Source organism: Pinus tabuliformis, chromosome 1_2, assembly GCF_031772625.1.
Source record: "Pinus tabuliformis cultivar Carrire ecotype Pingquan chromosome 1_2, CPIR1, whole genome shotgun sequence".
Lineage (NCBI taxonomy): Eukaryota > Viridiplantae > Streptophyta > Pinopsida > Pinales > Pinaceae > Pinus > Pinus tabuliformis.
Window position 1 is genome coordinate 1200119262 of NC_142298.1, and position 8135 is coordinate 1200127396.

Consider the following 8135-nt stretch of genomic DNA (forward strand, 5'->3'; position numbering starts at 1 on the left):
CCAAAGCTTTCCAAACATTTGAGGATAAAATACTAACAGAAGCACCTTCATCTACCTGAGTACGATGTATGTCCCTACCCCCAGCCTTGACAATGATTTGGAAAGGGATGGAGGAAGGAAGACGAGGTTCTGTCAGTCTATTCCAATCAAAGGAAAAGACCTCAGTACTTGGAGGGGGTTCTGTAGAAACAGGTGAAATGCCCCCTGGCATAGAAGAATCTGATGTAACAAGAAGAACCTGAGCGGTATGAAGTTCACTTTCTAAAGGGAAAGTGGGATCGACCGAATGTGAAATTGAATCGACCACTTGATCAACTAACGGATCATCAACCTGAGTGACATGAGTTTCACTCTTCAATGGAAGAGTGTGATCGACTATACTTGAATTTAGATCAATCACTCCGTCAATTGACGGTAGGTTGGGAGAAAGTTTACGGTAACCAGGTGGAAATTCTTGCTGTGGAACAGTAAGGTTTTCCAACAATGTTGAGGCTTCATCCATGTGAGGGCAAACGTGAGTTTGATGACTCCCGTTGCATAACTTACAAGGAAACCTAACTTTACCCTTTTTCTCTGGAACCTGACTATCACTGGTTGATGGATCAACAGAAAGTTGATGAGATTTTTCTGACCATACTTCCAAGACCTTTGGTATACCAGGACAATTGACAAGGAAGTGGTCACCCTTACAAAGCCTGCAAGGGTATTTGGGTTTACGATGCATGTTGGAGTTTTCCTCAACACAACTAACACTTACAGTCGTGGTTGGTTGGTTGACTTCTTTCTTATCTTGCTTCTTCTTCTTCCCTTTCTTCTTCTTCTTAGCCTCCTGGTTACTAGCATCAAGGCTTTTACCAGGCGAAGAGGAAGAAATGGAGGAAGAAAAATTAGGCGAAGAAGGTAAAGGGTCAACAGAAGGTTGGTGATGTTGAGATGGTGAACTCTGTTGAGGTGAAGCATTCGGTTGAGATGGAACAATTGGAGTATTTTGGGCCAACGAAGTTGAAAATAACCATATCGGTAAACCTATTGTAAATCCAGGTAATGAAAAAGTAGCCATGTAAGGAGGACCAACATTTCCAAAGTAAGGAAAAGTACTAGGATTCTCGTTAGGAGGGGTTCCTAGGTTGGTAAATTCTGGAACATTTGCCATTATATTCAACTCCAGTGAATTTTATTAACAATTTTTAAAACTAAAATTAACAATTCACAATTCACACCTAACAATTAAAATTCACAATTCACACCTATGGTCTCTAAAAGTAAAAACAAACAAATTAACATGCGCTATCAAATCTAGGAGTCAAACCACACACAAACAGTAGCCTTCCAGACTGAAAACACTAGTTGGTGATGAAATCCAACATCGCAGAATTCAGTACAGAAGTGGCGGGTGGAACAGTTACCCCGGCAACCTGCTTAATGAATAGACTGGACCAAGTTCCTCCACTTTAACCGTCTCGAGTGAAGTGAACCCCCCAGAAAATCCAAGTGAGTCTAGCCGACGTCTGCTCCAGGTACAGTGGGATCTTCCCTCCACCATCACCTTAGGTAGAACCCTAAAGATAATGGTCACTAAGGTCACCAACAGCAACAAATACACCTGGGGGAACAGTCTACGACCCGATAGCACACAAGGGCAGAATAACAAGCTCAATCCCCTTGCCGGCTCCTTGACAATAATCCAAGGTTTACCGACAAGTGACCCCAGGCTCCTCGACAATAATCCGAGGTTTACAGTTTGTAGTACGTGCGTATCTGGCGTCTTTCCCAATGAAGGAGGATTGATCCCCTCACTGGTTCGGACACGGTCTCGTGCTTCTCCTTTAAGAGGAGCTTTCCTAGAGCATAAATGTAACAGTTGGATTTATCCTACCACAAGATGAGCTACTTGTTTGCTTTTGCTTTCTTGGAGAGTTAATTACTCTCCTACTCCAAGACACTAGCCTAAGCTATGTTGGTGTTTCAGAGCCCTAGAAATGTAAAAATATTACTAGATGAATTTTAATTAAGCGCTGTGTTATTAAGGCTGTTATTACTCAAATGGGTAAATGGATATGAAACCAATGGTGTTATGACCCAACTCAATTGAAAGCAATCGAATATGATAATGTGATATTTTCAATTCGATGAATCCTAACTAGAGTAAGGAGAGAGTTTCCATTCACTTCCAACAATGCAAAAAATTGATCACTAAGAGAAAATATAACAAATTCTCTAATGCACTAATTTTATCAAGAAAAACTAATGCAGATCAATTCCAAACCATTTTTTTATTTTTATTTTTGTGTAAATTCAAATCAAAGAAAACTGATCTAAATCTACCATTGATTTTTCAGAATGTAAACTATGCAATTGTAATCTAAGCACAATTCACTTGAAAAGTATGCAAATGTAATCTATGCACATTTTTCATTCATATTCTGAAACTGAGAATTCTAATTATGCAAATGGGATCTATGCAAAAGAATTCTCAAACACAAGACGATTCTAATGTAATCTAAGAACCAATCAAGTGCAAGTCGAGAAAATTGGGCGAGAGTTCCAAAGATCAAGAAATAAAAACACTCAAAGGGGGAAATTTTTTTGCAAAAAGAAAAGCAAACAGATGCAAAATTGTGAAAAGACTGAGACAAACCTTCAAATAATGACCAAAGGAAATCAAATTAAGAATTTCTCAAACAAGAGACTCAAAACACCCAATTGATGAAAGCTTAGAGCAGGAAAGCTAATGAAACAAGCTTAGGTGAAGATTTATGGCAGAAAACTAGTGGATCTGGGCAGAAAAAACAAATTAAAAACAAAAAGTAAAAGGTAAAAAAGAAGGAAAACAAAATTTTCTTAGTTTTGACAGGGGTACGCAAGCGACCTGTTTACACAGGTGCGGGTACGCTCTGTGCACAAAGCGACAGTGCGTACAGGTACGCACTGTGCTACACTCAGAGGCTGCGTACTTCTAGCAAAACAAAGAAAAACTAAAATCTAATTTAACCCTAAACTAGCCCACCCAAATACACAGTCAGACAGCCAAAAACCAGAAAACAAATAACTTTTCTCAGATCAAAAATTCATACAAAGGAAAAAACATTCACATTAATGGAATCCCCAGTGGAGTCACCAATTTGTCACACGGAATGAGTCGTTAGTGTGGACACAACCGACCTCCCTAGAAACCTAAGACTTTCTAATGACAAACAAGACAAATAAGAGCAATCCTTCTCTAAATATGCTTTTACAATATGAGAAATCAAGTGTTTAGATCCTACCTGTAATCCAACGCTGTTGTAGTAGTCCAACTTCGTCGATCCGGATGAGCTCCTCCTTCCCTTCGAAACTTGCATTCACTAACAACCAAACAATTAAATAGCACCTGAATATCACATAAAATAAAACATATTTAACATATAGACCAAGGAGTATATGAAACAACTCATAAATAACAAATTGTTGAGAAGAATGGACTAATTTGTATTAAAAGGGAACAAAAGGAACCATTACAACCTGAGCCTTGGTGTTGTGCAAGTCCCTCCCAGGGTCCACACGAGTTCTCCTTTACTCTGATCAGCTCACCCACTTCCAAATAGAACAAGCAAAGATGGTAATCTCTCCTCACAAGCTTCTACAAGGAAGTCCTAATTCCAGCAGCATCTACCCTTAGGAATATTCAGCTTTCAACCCTCCCCTCCCTTTGGCCCAATGCCTGTATTTATAGTGCTCTAGAGGAAGTTATTCAGGTCCACCATCAATGGGATAAGCCCCTCTTTGGATGGGATAGCTCCCCTCTTGATGGGATAAGTTCCTCTTTGGTAGGGATACATGAACCATCTGGAGGCGCTCCATACACGTCAAACAAGCTTCTAGAAGGCTCTAGAAATGACCACAAGTAACTTTTTTAGAGTGAAACTTGTGCCTTTTGACCTTTACAGGAGTACGCACCCACCTCTTTACATACAGAGCGTACAAGTATGCAGGTATTGTGAACTTGGGTTGCGTACACGCAGGTAAGGCTAAGAGAAACTGCGTACCAGAGATAATTGACTTTTAATGACTTTTCTCTCTTTCTTGAAGTTTGACATGAAGAGCAGAGGCATGAGACTTGCCAAGGAGGATAGTATGAGAGTGGATGGAGCCATACTAACTGCAAATAGTCATGGTGACATTTTTTAGTGTAACACCTCCACTTGTGAAGACAATATGTTGTTCATCCTCTTCGGTTGTCAAACATAAATGCATTGGTTAACTACCATCTATACTTGATTCCTCATATTCCTTATGGACATCCTTCTAGAGAACTATGAACTAAGTTGCATAGGATTCTACCTCATCAACACCATTAGGTAGAATTTCCTCATGCACTTCTGAATTCTTGTCATCCTGAAAGTCTCCCTGAACAATATCATGTTGCTACTCACCATCCTGAAAACTGATAGACCCAAAAATAAATGATTCCCCATGATGTGAAGGAATCTCCTCTTGTTCTATCCTTGTTTCCTCCTTCCTATCACCTGGACATGAATGGTTAAGTGCCCAAGGTATTTTGCAGTTAAAGCATAGTCATCTCCTTCTTAGTTCATTCTTGCTGCAGGTTTTGCTACATTTTCTCTTACTTCCTCCATCAATCATTTTAAGCTTCTTCTTAGTAAACACCCTTCTAAGAAATTTTATGTTTTGCATGATCAACTTTGTGACTATATCATAGGAGGCTGGTGATACATTTAGTTTCTTTCTCCAAATGGTCAACAATTGGATCTTAGTATCTTGCAGATGTCAACATCTCCTTCTAAAAACAAAGACCTAATATTTTGCAATCTTGTTTGACACAGTCTAGATGAGCTGATGTAATGTTGGTGTACAAGCTATGGAACACCTCAAAGATTAAGTCGTCACATTCTAGAATCAACATGAATGTGCCAAAGCTGAACTCTGCCATGAGTTCCAAGATTCGGTGTCCCTTCATAAAGGTAGGAAGAATGATGTTGTTCAACCCCTAAAGGGATTCTATTATCAACTGCGATATCTCTCTCGTGATATCATTATTATAAGGAAGTAGAGGCAATGTTAAAGCTATGACCCTACTAAGACAAGAGGCAATTGTGAGCCTGAATTCTTCACAAGGATTGAGATCCTAACTGAGTTTATTCCATTCTGGTTGCCTCACCCTAGATAGACACGTGTCCAATTCCTCCAACTTGCGAAGTTATATGACTGAATTCGTTCGTTGCAATTCAGATCCAAGTGTAAAAAGACACTTTCTTTTTACATCTTCCTTCTGAATATCTTTTGACTATGGAAGGATAACATGGACCTTCCAAGAGAAAGGCATGTAGTTCTTCTCTTGATTTTGATCTATAATGTGTTTCCATTTTTTATCCACAGAAGTATTGTAGCCCAGAGAATCAATGGATGTATTAATATGCTGATTCTTGTGGTGATTCCCAAAGTAAAATGATGACATTATGGTTTGGCATCTATGGATCTCAATACTTAGTCTTCCTTCTCTTTCCTTTTTTTGTTTGGGGTACCTCAACGAGACATTAGTGTGATGAGAAATCACTACTAATACTTAGCTCACAATTCTATTGACAAACTCTTTTCTTAGTCAATGTGTGCTTATCAGTACAAATGACAACAATAAAAGACTATATTCCAAACCTTGACGGTAGCTTATCATACTTAGACTCATACTCCGACCCAGCATACATCCATACTACATATGCTAACATCCTTATAACAACAAATTAAACTCAGTCTTTTACAAATTGATAGGATGGGCCACACCAAGAAATACGGCTACAAATCTGGTCCTATTTTTCATGGGTCACTTTGGAATCCATGACAACATATTGTAAGAATTTTTTTCCCTGGTGGTAAAATAAATGAACTAGAGGACAAATACCTTAATAACTAATGAAAAGAATATTGAATGCTATAACAACCCTCAGAAATTTTTAATGTAATAATGAATAATAATTGGTTGGAGAAAAATAATACCGTATTAATTCTCTCAGCTGAATTTTTCATAAAAAGTTCTTGGTAAATTTTTCTCAGAAATGTTCAACCCTACAGCTTGTCCCAAGAATGCAAAAATTGAGCCTCTTTTAGTATTAAACTCCTGGAATGACCATCTCTCGATTTCTGCAATCTTTAACCCCCAATTCAGCTTACATAGGATTAACCTTTCACTCTTCCAGCAAAATTGAATTCCCAGGATACCGCTGGTACCATATTGTTCTTGAAAAACGATGGCTTAGCTCCAACACTCAATTTTTATTAGACTAATATGGAAATGCTTTGTGACCAGCTAGGCTCCTCCAATGAGCTGCTACATGAATAAGACAAACTTTGACCATTCCAAATAATCTGCTACAAGAAAATGTATGGCCTAAAAAAAAAGGATGTTGCTATAGTCATATAAATACGACCTTAGTGAGAGAATTATTGCTACAAATATAACAAAAACAACCACAAATCATGCTCTCTGTTCTTAGACACTGCTACAGGTATTTCCTAGCTCCAAGTCTCCTCCATTTGTAAATTTTTCATATTGTTCCCTGACCATCACACTAAACAGGAATCAACCACAATGATTACACGTTGGTTGTTAATTCTAGCTGCTGTTATGAAACCAGCTCAAGAAAAGATAGAAAAGATAGATCAACGCCTTAGAATTCAGCCTCTTCGAGGGGGCAACCTCCTTTACATTACATAAATGAACAATTCTTGGATGATTCAAATGACAAAACCTCCTTTCTATATATAGGAGTCTAGGGAGTCACAATATAATCCAGCCGACCTAACAATAATAATATAAAGCCACAAAAATAACAATAGAGGGATTCTATGGGCACATTAATAACAATATGGGGGCATTGGGGGCACAACAATATAAATAAGGGGTATAACTACAATAGTAATGGGGTAATCACTAGTATTATAGGGACCCAACATGCCCCTCTCCTTCAAAAAAGTTTTGTCCTCAACACTTGAGTAGTTCTGGATATTTCTGCATAAAATTCTCATCCTCCCATGTGGAATCTTCAGCGGATAAGTTCTTCCACTTGATAAGGTACTCTGAAATTGATCGATTACGTAGCTGTCGAGTTCTTGTTTCTATAACTGCTTCCGGTTCCAATATAATTTTTCCTTCCTCGTCAAGTTCTAGCAATATTGTTTGAACTGGGAGCTTGTCGCCTATAACCTTCTTTAAGCATGAAACATGGAAAACTGGGTGCAATCGAGAAGCTGCAGGAAGCTCCAATTTGTATGCCATAGTACCAATCTTTTGCAACACCTTGTACGAACCATAATACTTTGGTGATAATTTATTATCCTTCTTAGCTTGCTTGAGGGACATTTGCTTATATGGTTGTATCCGTAGGAATACCCAATCACCTACATCAAAACTTCTTTCACTGCGATGTTGATATGCCTGTTGTTTCATTCTATTCTGTGCCAACACGAGGTTATCCTTTAAGAGTTGGAGGACTTGTTGTTGATGTTCGATGTGATGTTCCACTGCCTGAACCTTAGAATTTTCTCTTAAATATGATGTGATGGATGGTGGTTGATACCCATAAAGTGCCATAAATGGGGTCATTTTTGTTGTTGTATGAAAGGAAGTGTTATACCACCATTCAGCCAGAGGCAACCATTTGACCCATTGTGTCTGTTTATCAGATACAAAGCAACGAAGATATCCTTCCAAACATTTGTTTACTATCTCAGTTTGCCCATCAGATTGAGGATGATAAGATGAGCTATGAGCTAACTGAGTACCAAGACAAGAAAATAATTCTGTCCAAAAATTTCCAGTGAAAATGGGATCTCTGTCACTTACAATAACCTTTGGGTTTCCATGTAGCTTTTGAATTGTTTCCATAAATGCAGTAGAAACTGTACTGGCTCTAAATGGATGTGATAATGCACAAAAGTGTGCATACTTGGTAAGTCTGTCAACTACCACCATGATGACACTCTTTCCCTCAGACTTGGTAAACCTGTGATAAAATCCATTGATACCTCCTCCCAACGTTGGCTTGGAATGGATAAAGGTTGTAATAGACCTGGTGTCTTAATTGTTTCAACTTTATTTTGTTGGCAAACCAAACATTCTACCACAAACTTTTGAATATCTG